A 17,735-nucleotide genomic window follows, 5' to 3' on the forward strand; every position below is an offset into this window, starting at 1 on the left:
TTCCACCTCCATGTTTGACGGTGGGGATGGTGTTCTTGGGGTCATTCCTCCTCCTCCAAACACAGTTGAGATGATGCCAAAGAGCTCGAATTTGGTCTCATCTGACCACAACACTTTCACCCAGTTCTCCTCTGAATCATTCAGATGTTCATTGGCAAACTTCAGACGGGCCTGTACATGTGCTTTCTTGAGCAGGGGGACCTTGTGGGCGCTGCAGGATTTCAGTCCTTCACGGCGTAGTGTGTTACCAATTGTTTTCTTGGTGACTATGGTCCCAGCTGCCTTGAGATCATTAACAAGATCCTCCCGTGTTGTTCTGGGCTGATTCCTCACCGTTCTCATGATCATTGAAACTCCACGAGGTGAGATCTTGCATGGAGCCCCAGACCGAGGGAGACTGACAGTTATTTTGTGTTTCTTCCATTTGCGAATAATCGCACCAACTGTTGTCACCTTCTCACCAAGCTGCTTGGCGATGGTCTTGTAGCTCATTCCAGCCTTGTGTAGGTCTACAATCTTGTCCCTGACATCCTTGGACAGCTCTTTGGTCTTGGCCATGGTGGAGAGTTTGGAATCTGATTGATTGATTGCTTCTGTGGACAGGTGTCTTTTATACAGGTAACGAGCTGAGATTAGGAGCACTCCCTTTAAGAGAGTGCTCCTAATCTCAGCTCGTTACCTGTATAAAAGACACCTGGGAGCCAGAAATCTTGCTGATTGATAGGGGATCAAATACTTATTTCCCTCATTAACATGCAAATACATTTATAACTTTTTTGAAATGCGTTTTTCTGGATTTTTTTGCCGTTATTCTGTCTCTCACCGTTAAAATACACCTACCATTAAAATTATAGACTGATAATTTCTTTGTCAGTGGGCAAACGTACAAAATCAGCAGGGGATCAAATACTTTTTTCCCTCACTTTAGGTTATTTAAACTGACATTGTTGTAATGTGTTCGAGTGCCTGATTCTGTTTTTGATCCTGAACTCCATGATTCTGTCCGTGTTCTCCACAATGCGGATTTCATATAGCCCTATACATACATACACACACACACACGCACACATATATACACTACTGGTCAAATGTTTTAGAACACTTGCATTTTTACTGTTTTTATTGAAATTTACACATACTGAAATGGGGGGGTGGGTGAATACTTGGTCTGAGTAGGAATACAAAATCTCTGAAAATATTGACAATTATGACAATTATAATAACAGCAGGCGACACGAAAACTGTAAAATCGCAGCGGCGGAACTAACTCTGAGCACAGAGGTTGTGGGGTCCTCTTGTGGGCCCCACCCACCACCCCTCTATAAAGCCTACAACTGCGGGGTCCTCCAGGTAGTCCGCTGCAGAGATTGTTTTTGTATGTAAAACGGGTTGCCAGTGTAATGGAGTTTAAAACACACTGTAAGCCCACTCCACAAAGGACAATACTATGGTGGCCCTGAAGTGCAAAACACAAATGCAAGAAGAAAACCGCAACTGCAAAAAGAAAAACGCAATTGCAAAAAGAGAAACAGAAATGCAAGAAGAGAAACAAAACAAAAAGCAGAATGCAAATGCAATAGGAAGAAAGCAAATGCAAAAAGAACGCAATTGCAAAGAGAGAAACAGAAATGCAAAATGAGAAACGAAAAAAACAAAATACAGAATACAAAAGCAAAAGGAAGAACACAAATGCAAAAAAAAAAAAAAAAAAAAAGTAGTGGAATTGCATCATCTAGAGTCCCACCAGCCGCATTATTTCAAAGCCCACCGCAGTTATGGGCAAGCTACACGCCCACACAGGACTGACGGGCTGCTATTGGTCAGCGTCTGATTGCTGTGCTCTGTGCTCTCTGTGAAATCAGTCCTCTTATTTCTGTGTTAACATCTGTGTTTAGTTGTTTCTGTTAACTTGCCAACACACCCTGTGCATGGCAATTGCTTTCAGAAACACTTACTTAAGTAGGCTAACATCACTTTCTAACGTTTGTAATATAACCTGTATCAATACTTTAATTCGAGCACTTCTCTCATGCACAGAGAGCACAGAGCAGAGAACAGAGACACTGACCAATAGCAGCACTTCAGTCCTGTGCGGGCGTGTAGCTTGCCCATAACAGCGGTGGGCTTCGAAATAATGCGACTGGGGGATGAATGCATATGTGTTCTTCCATTTGCTTTTGCGTTTTTTTTTTCTCTCTTTTTGCAGTTGTTTTTCTTTTTGCATTTGTGTTCTGCTTTTTGTTTTTGTGTTTTTCTTTTTGCTAATTGCGTATTTATTTTTGCATTTGTGTTTTGCACTTCAGGGCCACCATACAATACACATCAGTGTCTTAACATCTATCTATCTATATCTATATGGTAGGGCTGCATGGTGGCCAAGGTTCGAGTCCTGGCTCGGGGTGTCTGTCTGTGTGGAGTTTGCATGTTCTCCCCGTGTCCATGTGGGTTTCCTCCGGGCACTCCGGTTTCCTCCCACCGTCCAAAGACATGCAGGTTAGGTTAATTGGCCATGCTAAAATGCCCTGTGTGTATGTGTGTCTAGCCAGCAATGGACTGGCATCCAGTCCTGGGTGTATTCCTGCCTTGCGCCCATGCTTGCCAGGATCGGCTCTGGCTTCCCTGCAACCCTCGCCAGGATAAGCGGTTTCAAAAATATATGGATATATCTGGTGCAATGTGGATTGCCTTGCGGGGCCCCTAGGTGTGGTGGGCCCTGCTGCCTATGCTCAATCACCTCCGTGATATTTCTGCTTCTGGTAAATCGGATGTATTTGAGAATGAAAGGCTCTGGTAGCCAAGAGAATAAGCTTTCAAACAATGTGCGCATTGTAGGAATACAGTGGAATAACGTGTTTTGTTTATTAATATGCATTTAAATTATTATTACCATTCCCGTTCAGAGTTGTTAAACTGTAATATTAATGCCTAGTATTTATTAAAGCATTACTGTGTGGCACAACCACTTAAACACTTACACTTATTTTAATGAGTGCCCAATTAATCTACCGATTAATCAAATAAGTATTTTAAGCGACACACACATAGAAGGGCAGAAATTATATATATATATACACTCACCTAAAGGATTATTAGGAACACCATACTAATACTGTGTTTGACCCCCTTTCGCCTTCAGAACTGCCTTAATTCTACGTGGCATTGATTCAACAAGGTGCTGAAAGCATTCTTTAGAAATGTTGGCCCATATTGATAGGATAGCATCTTGCAGTTGATGGAGATTTGTGGGATGCACATCCAGGGCACGAAGCTCCCGTTCCACCACATCCCAAAGATGCTCTATTGGGTTGAGATCTGGTGACTGTGGGGGCCAGTTTAGTACAGTGAACTCATTGTCATGTTCAAGAAACCAATGGTTTGACATGGTGGTCATAAAGGGATGGACATGGTCAGAAACAATGCTCAGGTAGGCCGTGGCATTTAAACGATGCCCAATGGGCACTAAGGGGCCTAAAGTGTGCCAAGAAAACATCCCCCACACCATTACACCACCACCACCAGCCTGCACAGTGGTAACAAGGCATGATGGATCCATTTTCTCATTCTGTTTACGCCAAATTCTGACTCTACCATCTGAATGTCTCAACAGAAATCGAGACTCATCAGACCAGGCAACATTTTTCCAGTCTTCAACTGTCCAATTTTGGTGAGCTTGTGCAAATTGTAGCCTTTTTCCTATTTGTAGTGGAGATGAGTGGTACCCGGTGGGGTCTTCTGCTGTTGTAGCCCATCCGCCTCAAGGTTGTACGTGTTGTGGCTTCACAAATGCTTTGCTGCCTACCTCGGTTGTAACGAGTGGTTATTTCAGTCAAAGTTGCTCTTCTATCAGCTTGAATCAGTCGGCCCATTCTCCTCTGACCTCTAGCATCAACAAGGCATTTTCGCCCACAGGACTGCCGCATACTGGATGTTTTTCCCTTTTCACACCATTCTTTGGAAACCCTAGAAATGGTTGTGCGTGAAAATCCCAGTAACTGAGCAGATTGTGAAATACTCAGACCGGCCCGTCTGGCACCAACAACCATGCCACGCTCAAAATTGCTTAAATCACCTTTCTTTCGCATTCAGACATTCAGTTTGGAGTTCAGGAGATTGTCTTGACCAGGACCACACCCCTAAATGCATTGAAGCAACTGCCATGTGATTGGTTGGTTAGATAATTGCATTAATGAGAAATTGAACAGGTGTTCCTAATAATCCTTTAGGTGAGTGTGTGTATATATATATATATATATATATTCACATATTGTACATAATTCTTCATGACAGAAAGACTACAACTAACAGAGTGATTGTCCTTGACTGTCTTTCACACTAAGAACAAGATGATTGTTACAATCAGATTTAAAGTGATTACAGTTTTAAAAAGTAACATGCCTTTGAAAAGGTGCACATTTTAATTTTGTAACATTTACTTGTTCATTTTATTTAGTAAAAGTATCAGCAATGTTTCCTGTAGTCTACAGTTTCTCTATCATGTTCTTGGGGCCACCATGTTATTTTTTTAGTTTTAAAATATTTTCTTCTTTCTAAATGAGCTCCTTAGGCTAATTAAAAACTAACTTAATTATATTCTGATTACACATTTCTAAGATATATTTAGCTTCTATAACTGGGTATGCAATTAACATTAACCAAGTATCCACTACTGAGTTTTTCTATAACCCTCATTACAGACATTGTTTAAGAATGCTATTGTATAATCTGTGTCTGTACTTATTAAGAGTTGCTTAGATAGTGGAAAGGAAGAAACAATTAACAATACGTAATCAGTTAGTTAAGAACAGACTGAAGAAACTGTGCCAAAGGAATACATACCTGTGACATTTTATTTATTTTTTTTAAGGAATGAGTGCTGAAAACATACTTACAAGTATCTAGTTCAGAAAAAAACAAAATTAAAGGTTGAACTGATAAAGAAATTATAGCTTACTGAAAGACAAATGTGTAGTATTCCTGTCCACTTCACCTGATTATAGTGAGTCAGTATATGTAGGAAAAACAATGGAAACTTTGAGCAGGCATTTCTCCACATAATGTCTACTTGTTATAAAAGAAAGCTCATTGCTTAAACTGCATTATATTATCTTGGTGTGATCTATGCTTCCAAACATGCTGGCACATCAGTTCATAGATTTCAAGACGCACTGAAAAGTTTCAGATAATTTTAGTGTAATGATTTAAGTACCCACTGCTGTCCTAAAGACATTTGCCTACATGGGTTCTCTTTCAATAGATGTGTCCTCTTTAACCTGACCTGTGGTTAAGTAATGAAAACAAACAGAGAAACAAGGAGTCAGGGGTGGAGAGCTAGATTAAAAGTGCTCACAAAGGTTCGGTATAATTGCCAATTAAGATATCATAACAGTATCAAAGGAAGTGGCTTAATAAGCATTAGGTTTTAATTGCACTTTTAATGAATGTGCATGTAATCCCAGCTAAAGATGACAACTCCTTACTCTTGTGTGCACAAATATCTACACTCTGCAAAACTAGTGAGTGAGTTGATCATCACAGTGTTCTTCTAAAAGCAGTTAACTATGGCTGCCTGTTAAATGTTTACAATAGTTAATGTTGTTTTATTACAGCTTAGTATTTTATTGTACTCCTTTACATTGATTATGAATGTTGTAATAATAATAATAATAATAATACATATAGTATTACTGGAATATGTTAATTTATAAGAACTATACTTATGTAGTACAGTCCTACATAAAGATATATAATTCCAATACTGTTGCAGGCTTGCTAAAATCATGCAGGAATGCCTTCCACTTCCAAACTTGTACATAAATATGTAGAAACGTGAAACTTGCTGGTGAAGAAAGATCACACAATATTGAAAAAAGATCATTCAAATAGCTGACTGACTGCAGTACTAACGGTTTACTGATTATGATTTCCATTATAAATCAGTATTAACTATTAACTATAAATATTTAAATGCATGATGTGAACAAATAAATGCTTAAAGTCTGAAGTGCTATGGCTGTGAGTCGTCTTTGCAACTAAATCAGATTTATAATCATATTTTAAACGTATTCAGAAAGCAGACATGAAATCTCTAAATATAGATATTGTTGTATTAGCAACTGCAAAGTTTAACTGTGAACAGATGCACATTTATAATCGTGAATACACTGAAAGTCAAATGAATGCTCAGCTCAAAAGTACTGTTAATGATAACTATTATTGTTTTTATTAATTGTTGATGCAGTTTTTTTGTATAATTGTATTACCAGTGAAGCTTTTATATTATCTGCCTAAGTCAACTTAAAATACATTCAGTACTAAAGATCAACCCCATTATAACAAGAAATGGAGTACGCAGGTTTGTAAAAGATTTATAGGTACCGCAACCAATTAGCCACAGGCTGCAAGAAACATTAGTCATTTTCCAAATACAGGAATGAAAGTAATAGTGGAGTGAATCATTATTATTAATAGTATGTGGTAAAGTACACCTGTACTGGTTTCATAAGCAATTGGATAATTGTCTCAAGAATTATGTTATAAATAGATTTTGTTTTCAATATTTTCCACTCTATAAAATGTATTTTCTCTTGCACTACAATATAGGCATAGTGTAAATTATAGTGCTGTACTAAATATGGAAATCAGCTGTACAATTTCAGAAAAAAATGAAAGGAAAATAGAGGCATTTCTTTCAAAAACAGTGACAGGGATGTTGATGCCATGTAAAAGTAGGTTTTAGCACAGCTCAAGGTAATCCAGGTTACATATTTGTAATGCAGTAGATGAGATCTTGCTTCCATTTGCATAAAATGTGATTTTGCACACACATATGCAAGTACCAACACATACATATGTATTATTGTTATTATTATTATTATTATTATTATTATTATTATTATTATAGTAGTAGTAGAAATGTTAGTAATAGTAGTACTTATTTATTAGATGTCCTTACCCAGCATAACAGTTGTCAGAAATAATACACACTTCATGGAAGATGATACAGAATAAGAAGGAATATACAATATATAACTTCAGATCTAATAAGAGTAAAATCCACTAAGAGCAAGTACATTATTCTATGAAGGGGAAGTTTAGGGGTAGTTCAGGTAAAAACAGAAGAAAATGCGGCAATAGTTACATCAATATTACGTGCAGTGGACTCATGTAGCACTCATACACATACACTTTTAAAAAGGCAGTGGTAGTTTATATTGATTAATTCCCTAGCTTACCAGTCCTAACCTGAATCCATCTGAGTATCTCTGGGAGAACCTTAAATTGCAAATTAGGAGGGTAAATGCAGATACTAAATTGTCTCTGCAGTACAAAGCTTTTGATAGCTGGACATCCATCAAAAATACTGCAACAGAAATTTTGGAAAAGTGTAGGCCTACACCCAAGTAAATGCATTGTGTCTTCTGTATTGTATCAGTTCTTCCAATATATCTGGTAACAGTCTAAATATGAGGTGTGATAGTCAGGAGTCATGAATCTCATTTTGTTTTCGACTGCCTACATATATTCATATATATCCTATGCTGAACCACCCGTGGACAAGTTAAAAACATCTGTAATTACTCTTCTTTGGGGAAGGAGAGTTGTGCTTTGTGTTGGTTTCAATTGGTCAAACATATGCTGTTTTCTTTTTTATGATGGATGGTTGTATACAGGCTCTACTGTCACCATACATGTCCTTGTCAACTCTGGCATATCATTTGTTTTCGAGAAATAAATCCCTGCAGGCATTCATCTTCAGAGGAGAAAAGATATAACTACGCATCACAGATGTTTGTCTGCATCTCATCCCATCTCATTTTCAATGTGTTCCCAAATTACTATTTATACCCTCACATAAGCACTTGTGCTGTATTGCACAATGTTGTAAATTAATTGATTAATTAATCTGTATTCTTGTACATCTTGTATGTTGTCTTGGATAAGTCTGACTAATTAATACAAAATAACACTACCTACAAAAATTAGGCTTCCACCAAACAGACTTCCTGCAACCTTCCGTAGTATAATAGATAAAAGCATTCTTAGTACTATTATTTTTCTATGAGATGTTAAAATTATCATTCATACATTTAAATAAGAATCCACATCCAGAATATTGAATAGTTTACAGGTCACCTTTCTCAGATGTTTTACTTTAATTCTTAAGAACTGAGAATGTTGATAGCTGAAATTCTTCAAAAACCAAAAAAATCCCTCTTAAATCATAATTCCTCAAAATCCTAATTACTCTTTAGAATCAGATGTGATCAGTATGAAAAAACTTGTCATGTATCACGTCTTTGAACCAAAACAAAATGTCTTGTTGAATTTAGATTTAGAGCAGTTAAAGTAATAAATACAAGGATAGTGCTTTAGTGGGAATACAAACTCTAAGCCTTTGGCAAAGCAGACACATTTGCCTGTTGTCTGTGATGGATATGGTGAAATGATGCAAAGATGATTCATGAGTCAAATATATTTTATAAATCCTGCTAAAATGTTTAAATCACACAAGACATATTGTAGGTTATTTTATAGCTGTACAATGCTTAAAATTGTTTCTATAAGATCAACTTTTACACATATGACATTAGGTGACTGTTTTTCCATAAGAATGCATTTGTATCATTGGTTCTTAAACTTTTGAACTTGAATTTTGGGCAACCACAGAATAAATACTATAACAAAAACACTATTCACAATAGCCACATTCATACCTCTTTGGGCCGAATTTTCATATTGATGCACACATGATGCCGCTACATGCACCTACATGCATTAGCAGCCTAACATTAGCACAAACTGTGAGGGAGTTTAAAATGATTACACATCATCACTACAATGATACAAAATAAACTGAACAATGTTGATTTGTCATCACACTACAAACTACCAACAGTACAAGAATATAACACACCCCATCCCCTTAATGAAAATATAATTCCGAGTTTAAAATGTTTTACAAATTTCAAAGCCCAAAAAGTAGTATTAGAAGTAACTACTAGTTGTAACACTTTAATACAAACAAATATCTAGATATAATGACAGTGGCATTCAACATTTAAAATACTACACTAATGTGAATTTACAATTATTAACTATCATATGTATTTATGTTGTAATGCACATTGAAATATATGTGCATTTGACAGTTATAATTAATCATCTTTCATGTTAATACATCAAATGTATTATCAGGATTGAAGCAAATCACAAATTTAATTAATGTTCCGTTAGATCTAGATTAGATACATTTTGATTCCATTCCATTTTACATTCGATCTAGGCCTAGACCTAAACATATTGTAATGTCCTCTGCTGGTGTGATCCAGTGCCGGAGCACAGTAGCACTGGAGTGCAAGGGCCCATGGGAGTGGCCTATGTGGCCAGTGCAATTGCATAGAGCAGGGGTTCTCAACCTTTTGCAACTCATGGACCACCAATGAATGTTTAAAAACATTCCGAGGACCACCTTTCCAAATATGATAGTATGAACACAATAACAGAAAATTAAAAAAAAACACACAAGAGGGGAACATTCTCTCTATTCATTAGCAGAAATGTTCAACAAAGTTCACTCACCCCAATTAACATACTGTAAGTGTAATTTATCAAATACAATTAGCGATTTGAACATGACTGTTTAAAACAAACTTACATATTAAACAAACTTGAAGCATTACCTAAATGTTACATGTATTATATATATATTTTTTTTACAATGCAACTGGAGAAAAACTGGACATGTTACTTATACCCCTTCCCACACATCCAAAAATGAGAAAGTCTAACAGGTGTGTCACTTGCCAATAACACAATTTTCATAAACAACCACTCTAGGACCATTAATAAATCCCAACACATTAACATATTTACATGAACAGGTTTTGGAGTAGTTCACATGAGAAAAAACATATATACCGAGACAAACCTTGCTACAAAATGCATATTCTGCATACCCTCAGTGAGACACTTGGGCTTGCTTCTTGGAGATAATAAGATCAAGTCTTGGTGAAATGGGTGAAAGACTGACATGGAGAGTAGCATCCAAAGTAGCTTTCAGTTTGCTCCTTGCTTTTGATTTTGTGATAGTCACAGTGGAGAACCCTGATTCACATAAGTATGTGGTAGTGAAAGGCAATAGAAATTAGATTGCCCGCTTTGACAGAGAGGGATATTCACTTGCAGCCAGTAACCAAAATGAAGCAAGGTCAACTTGTGTGAGTTGAAGTTTTAGGCTACTGTCAGCTGATAGTTCCATTAGTTTATTTTCCAACACAGTGGACAGAGCCATGTCTTCTGAAGCAGGATCCACAGAGAATGGGTCCAAAATCCAAAGGTTTCCATGTCGAGGGTCCTCTGGGAAGTAGTCAGCAAACATTTGAGACAACCGAAACAAGTGCTGGGTTATGACACTTGATATGTTCTCATGAGAAGAGGCTTCTAAAGTTTCACTCAGATGTGGAAACATGTCAAATCATCCCTCCTTGACTCTTCTATTCCAAAGAATGAGTTTTTTCTTGAATCCCTCAATTTTGTCTGAAACCAAAAACACTGTGCTGATTCTGCCTTGCATTGATACATTCAGCTGATTTAACTGATCAAATATATCAGATAAGTAGGCCAGTTTTGCACAAAATTGATCATCAGTGTAATGCTCAGCAAGAGGGGAGCGTTGCTCTTCCAGAAATGTGTGCACTTCTTTTCTCAGTTCAAAAAGACGATTAAGCACACATTCCCTTGAAAGCCACATATTTCACTGTGGTACAAAATATGCAAATGATCAGCATCAAGTCGTTCACACAGAGCTGCAAAACACCTTGAGTTGAGTGCATTTTTCTTAATATAGTTAACAGTTTTCACAGCAATGTTCATGACCTCATGCAGTTCTGGTGACATCTGCTTTGTTGCAAGATTTTCCCTGTGCAAGAAACAGTGTGTCCACTTTGCTTCTGGCGCTCGCTCTTAGATTTGTTTAACAACACCCCGATGTTTTCCCGTCATAGCAGCCGTGCCGTCTGTGCAAATACCTGAGCAGTATTTCCAATCAAGACCTTTTCCAGTGAAGTACTCATCAAGGCAGTGCATGACATTATCTGCCGCTGTTCTCGTTGGAAGTTCTTTGCAAAATAGCAGATCAAAGATTACCGTCCATGCAGTATCGGACAAAAACTAACAGTACCACGGCGTTGCTTATGTCCGTCGACTCGTCCAGCTGTATGGCAAAATAAGGGCTTGCCTTTATTCGTTCCACGTGTTGGCATTCAATGTCATCGCTCATGTCAACAATTCGTCTAGCCACGGTGTCAACAGAAAGTGGTATTGACTGAATTTTGGTTGCAGCTGCGTCACCCAGTAACTCTCGACACATATCCACAGCACTTTGCAAAATAAGTTCCTCAGCGATAGTAAAGGCTTTCTTACTACGAGCAACACGAGCGGCAACCATATAGCTAGCTTTCAAGGTGACTTTTGATTGAGTTGATAATGATGTTATGACTTTTTGCTGAGCCTGAGCCTTAGAAAATATTCTTTTGGCTTCCCAAAACAGCCCGGGTGTTTTGAGTTCAAATGTCTCTGCAGCTTTGATGGTTTAGCGCCTCATTTGACAAAATTTCTCCACATTCAACACACTGCGCCTTCGGTTAGTCTCAGTACCTGCCCTTATAAAACCTAATTTAATGTATTCAGCGTCCTATTTTCTCACCACACACTTCGAAGCTTTTGCTTGCACAGGTCTGTCTCCCACATCTGCTTTTCTTTTAAGAAAACGATCCGTATTACAGTAACGTTGTTAACGTTACTGCATCTGATCGAGCAAACGTTCAATCTGACGTTGTGACGTGATTGGTGATGCGATATTTAAACATAAATTAGCTTTTAAATAATGCATCTTGACTTGACTTGAGTGTTTTTGATCATATAAATTCATAAGAACAATTAGATAATTAGAAAATAAGATTTGTCAATTAAAAAATAAATACAAATTAATTTGGGGGTAGTCTACCACTGCCTACACGGCCCACCAGATGGCGCTCGAAGGCCCACTAGAGGGCCGCGGCCCACCGGTTGAGAATCACTGGCATAGAGGACAATTATGTGCATCCATGCCTCTGTCCACCCTGACCGCTTTGTCATTCCCTTTGTCCTGTGTCTGTGTTAACTACAACCTATGAGCCATTGTAAGAGCAGTGCCACAATAAAGAGGAGTTGCTGTTTCCAATGCAGAATCTGAGCCCTGTGCTTCTGTGAACCCTCATACAGTTCACAACTGTCACAATATATCATAAGCAATAATGGACCATATACATATACATGTATGAGTCCAAGTAATCAATTGTGTGAACAAGACCTACCTCACACTCCACAGTTCAGCCAGTTGGTACACCACTCACAAACTCAACTTTTTAATCTAACAAGGAACAGTATCATTTATTTTTAATACCTGAATCTATTTATTTTATTTGTGATGATTCTCAAGCATCAATGATTGATACCAACAAACCACTTGAAAGAAAAGATTATGTACATGATGTAGATGATATTCATATTGTAATCTGACTTATCTGACAATCAGCAGTTAAAAAACAATGTACTTGCAACAGTCTCTGCATATAAGCGACTTGCACCAAAGTAAGTTGGGATCAACCCCTCCATATATTTTTTAATCTGATCTGTGCTCACCTCAAAAATGGAATTGCCTGAATGTCAGAATACTGTCAGAAACCTGAAAACTCTCATGTCTGACTACTGAATATTGTGTTCATTTTTGTTTTTAAGTACATTCTGAATGTAACTCGATGCTCTTCAAATTCAAAGCACTAGAACACAATTAAACTAAATTAAGTTGTTAAAAACAAAATAGTTCTTTGGCATTTTGTTTAATTTTGTTGACATTTCATAGACTTTGCACGGGGGTGGAAAATGTACTCAAGAATGTTACTTGAGTAACAGAACTGTTACCTTGTAATTAATTCACACCAAATGTAATTAAAAATGCAATTAAGGAAAAGTCAATGTATGCTCCTTCAAAAAAACTACTTGAGTAAAAGTACAAAAGTATCATCTCATTTATGAAAACTTCCTAGATAACTTGCTGTGAGGTTTCCACCGCTAAATAGTATGTAGCCATTTCTAATCAGTAGGTGTTCTAATTTGCATGTTTCTGTTTTTTTATATATATATATATATATATTTGATCATAAACAAATATTTGGGTTGAAATCAGGTTTTATTCAGAAATAGAGGGAATACACACAACATCTTTAAGTAGTCAAGTAGCCTTCATCACCTCCTTAAGGAAGTTAAACAATCCTGAAAAAGCATGAAGATTCAGTAGCAAATATACTATTGATAATCAATTAAAATTAAAAACAGTATTTATCAAATTAATATCTGTCTGTACATTACTAAACAATATCATTACATTTTCCAGATAAAGAGTAATTGAAACCAAAATCATAAAGCTGTAATGATGTAATGCAGAAAAAAAATATATATATAGATATAGATATATCAAATTGTTTCAGATGGGTACAGCAGTTTACCATCAGCATTCCCATATACTCTGGTGCACAAAAATCGGAAAACTCACTTTCAACATCTGCTTCACCATTTTGACATGTGCCTGGCTGTCAAGGCAAATAAAAACCAAATACTCACGCATTTAAATCCAAATTGAGCCTTATCACAGCCACCTTCAGGATTGGAAGATTCTTGGCATAAACATTTTATTACTAAAAACAGTAATTTAATTTAAAATGTTTTGTTATTTTTTTGTCCAATTAATTTATTTTCCATGCTGAATGTAACATTTTCACAACCTATTATTATGATTATTTCGCTACATTATTTTTCCACATGGATAGGTTTCTGGTAATTTAAATGTTCCTAATCAAATGTCAATGCATATTATATTACTTATAATATCTTATTTTTACATATAGCTTCTGAAAAACATCCATCTTATTTTACTTACATTACTTATACATGTACCCCCCCAAAAAAGAGAGAAATCTAGTACAATTTTCCCTTGATGCCCCCAAAGTATTAATTTATGTTCATAAGTGGAACACTAAGAAGAGTTTAACTTGTATAGACACTGAATTCAAACTAGTTAAATCACCATTTGGAAAAATATATATTTCCTTAATAATAATAATAATAATAATAATAATAATAATAATAATAATAATAATAAGCGTGAGCGCGCCTAAAAACGTGCACTAATGCGGAGGGGCAGGTGAGGCACAGGATACAGCGGCGCTGCTGATGAGAGTGCGGAGGTGGAGAGAGAGCGAAAGATGGCAAATTTTAAAAGAGTGCAGAAAAGGACAAGGACAAGAAGGCACAAGATAGAGGCATGTATCAGCCGTTATTCATAATTTCACCTCACCTGTTGAGTGATACTTGTGTGTGACCTCAATGCATGCAACAAGCTAACTATTATTGCACAAATTTTCAATCTGAATCAGTAGTTAGCTTTGATTACCATAACTAGCCAACCACATGTTAAGCAGCAATGACAGAATGAATGAACTGCTAACTAGTTCTCAATGCTGCTGCAGTGTGATAATTCTTGCATTACATTTTTGCTCTACCACAAAAAAGTTGGAAACACACTCATTTCCACAGCAAGCAGTTTATGTGCAAACGCTACAGTTTGAAATAATATATCCTGTAATGGTCACATTTTAAAATTGCAACATAACTGGTCCGTTTATTGTGGTTAAAGTGCTGATGTGTGTTTAATGGTTAATTGCAATGCGTAACGCTTTTGTTTCCTATTATCATTATGCTCTCTATATTGTTGTGGGTCTTCTGTGCACTGTTCATGTACATCGTGTTGTAATCCTAACTTTATCTAACACCTCTATTCACGACTATAGCTCCGTCAGTGACGTGAAAAACCTCTCGGTAAGATCATCTCGATAAAACAAAATATCAAACAACAAGGTGTAATGCATAAGACAATCCTTTGCCCTTTGCATTGCTGCAGGTAAACAACAGATCCTCTCTTGAGCAATAAACTAAGACCATGTAAACCCGAGAGAGAGAGAGAGGGGCATTTCATCTGTGACTAAGCATAGTGTCTCCGGTGAGGTCAGGACACACGTGTGAAGGATATGTATGCTAAATTTCATGTAAATATGATGGATACTGCTGAGGAGTTTATGAAGAGAATGTCACCGGAACTTTAACAACTGTTTTGTATATTCCAAGTAGTAGGACTATTAAATGTCATAACTTTGTGAGCAATTAACTATTCTATATAATGCAATAATTCAGCTCAATCAGATGAAGTAATCATCTAATTTTTGAAAATGTTGATGTGATGACTTTGATAGATAGCTAATGATTAGTTTGCCTATTATCAGCTAATGATTTTTGATAGTATTGTATTTTTTTAAATACATATTGTGTTTTCATGTGTAATATAGTATTTTCAGTACTGAGTATTTATGGCATGGGTGTTTGTATACCTAAACTCTTTATTAGTTATTGCTGTTATTTCAATGTGCACAGTGTACTATTTAAATGTGTATGTATTACTAAATCTATTTCAGTGTATGTTAAAATGCAATACATGTTCTGTGATGTGCACTATTCAAATGTTTGAGTCTCTCTTAGTTTTACCTAAACATTTTCTCTCCGCCATAAAGATGGGCACCACTAAAATGTTTTGCGGCAAGGTGGGGCCCCCACAATCAAATCTCACCTATAGCCCCCAAAAGGCTAGGGCCGGCTCTGCATGTATAAGATTATATTATTAAGTAATATATTTCCTTGATATTACTTAATTTTTCCACAAGGAAGACTTTTCTTCATTTAGCAGTAATTGAATTACTTTGAGTGAAATTTTGTCTTTAGGCTCACACATGTAGCTCTTGTTAACACTGCAGCATTCAATCCCAGAGACACAAGAATGCAACCCATACATTCACTTACTGTCTTCAAATATCTCTGGGATTTTCCCTCACCTGATAATTGCAATAATGTGGGAACAAGACTGAGAGGGCACAAATCTCCTGCACTGAATTTCAAGTCCTGTCGCTAGTGAGAGCTATGGACAAACTCGGCCCATCACATTATATCAATCTAAAAATTGATAGCTACCTAAATTCAATAAAATGGTTAGATACAGAAAAGTACCAAACACGTTTTTGCATGTTGCTCTGCTTTACCAGAGATACTGTAAGATCTCTGGCTTTACTTAATGGAGTGATAAAGGAATGCGTAACAGATGTGCTTCTGGTAAATATAGTGCAAGTAAAAATACTTAACTAAAGTACAGATCCTGAAAAAAATATTTCTGCTTTCTTACTTTATGCCATTTAAAAAGTAAAAACATCGGCAAGCCCTTAAATGTTACCTGGTTGCAACAATTGAGTAAACTGCTCTTTTTTATCACCCGAAAATTGGAAACATGTATTCCTATGACTCTCATCATCTGAAGCCACATAAATCTTATATAACGTATGCAGAACAGGGCTCTCAAGGCCTTTTCAGCATTTCTTCTAATACATTTGACAGTTCTTAAATAATTGCTTGACTGTGCTGTTTTGGCAGCTTCACATACGCGTATATAAGTAACTCACGTTGACAGTTTAAAAAAATTATTCCTAGTGCATGCCAGAGATTGTGTTCACACTATGAATCTCTACAACACAGAATGCATCCTGTTTTTATTTATCATTTACTTCTAATGTGTCTGCTCTTGTTTAGACAGGTTCATATAATATACACAATCACTGACCATGAATGAATAACCATCGTCACAAAGAAAGTATAATTACTGTTAAATTACCCTTCACAAGGTGGGGTATTTTTAAGGGTAATAACTAGCAAAGTTGGCCATTGGTTTATACAAATTAATATATCTGAGGTACAAAAGAGATAGTAATCTAAAAGAGATGTCACACTGATTGTGAGAAACTGTAAGACTGTTGGTTGCAGCTCATTTTCATTTCACAATGAATTAACTATAATAAATTTAAAAAAGTGGTTTGTTTCGGAGAGCCGAGCTGGTGTGTGTCTGTGTAAATTATTACTGACCAGAGGTATATGTTAGATGATATACCAGCAAAACCCATATTTTCTGTTACACACACTTTTGGATTAAATAGTGGTTCATATAAATCAATAGCCTACCCTGATTCTTCCTTTCTGAAAGATATTTTAACTTCCAGGTATACCAATATTTATGACCAGTATCTCTACAGTTCAAAACTATGGAATATACTGTATTCTACAATAATGGGGGACATATATGCTTTTAGAACTAGCTTACCAACATTATAATTAAGTCCATAATGAAATACAATGGTATATGCTGTGCCATCCCCATTGCTTACAAAACTAAGCACCCATCCTTTTTCTACTTAGAACCTCCATTTATAAATAGCTGTGATAATCTGAACTGCCTGCTGTGAACAACCACAAAGAATCTGGTCAAGACACTGCCCATTTTTCACTGCTCATTTTAATACAAACCCTTTTGTTGGTTAAGCATTTTTTGGCCAGCCAGTGAAGCATAAATTGAATAGACCATAGATCTTGCAGTCACAGAGCTCTGCAAGTGATCTTTTTCGATCGGTGGAGGTAATTTGGAAAGTTGTCACTGGTATTTATTTTGAAACTGTGGTATGCACCATGATTCATGAAAAAGCTCAACTACATGATTCAGTTTTGCGGAGAAGTATGTGCTTTCACACACTTGTTTGTGTGATAAAAAGCCT

Source organism: Amia ocellicauda, chromosome 20 (assembly GCF_036373705.1).
Source record: "Amia ocellicauda isolate fAmiCal2 chromosome 20, fAmiCal2.hap1, whole genome shotgun sequence".
Classification (NCBI taxonomy): domain Eukaryota; kingdom Metazoa; phylum Chordata; class Actinopteri; order Amiiformes; family Amiidae; genus Amia; species Amia ocellicauda.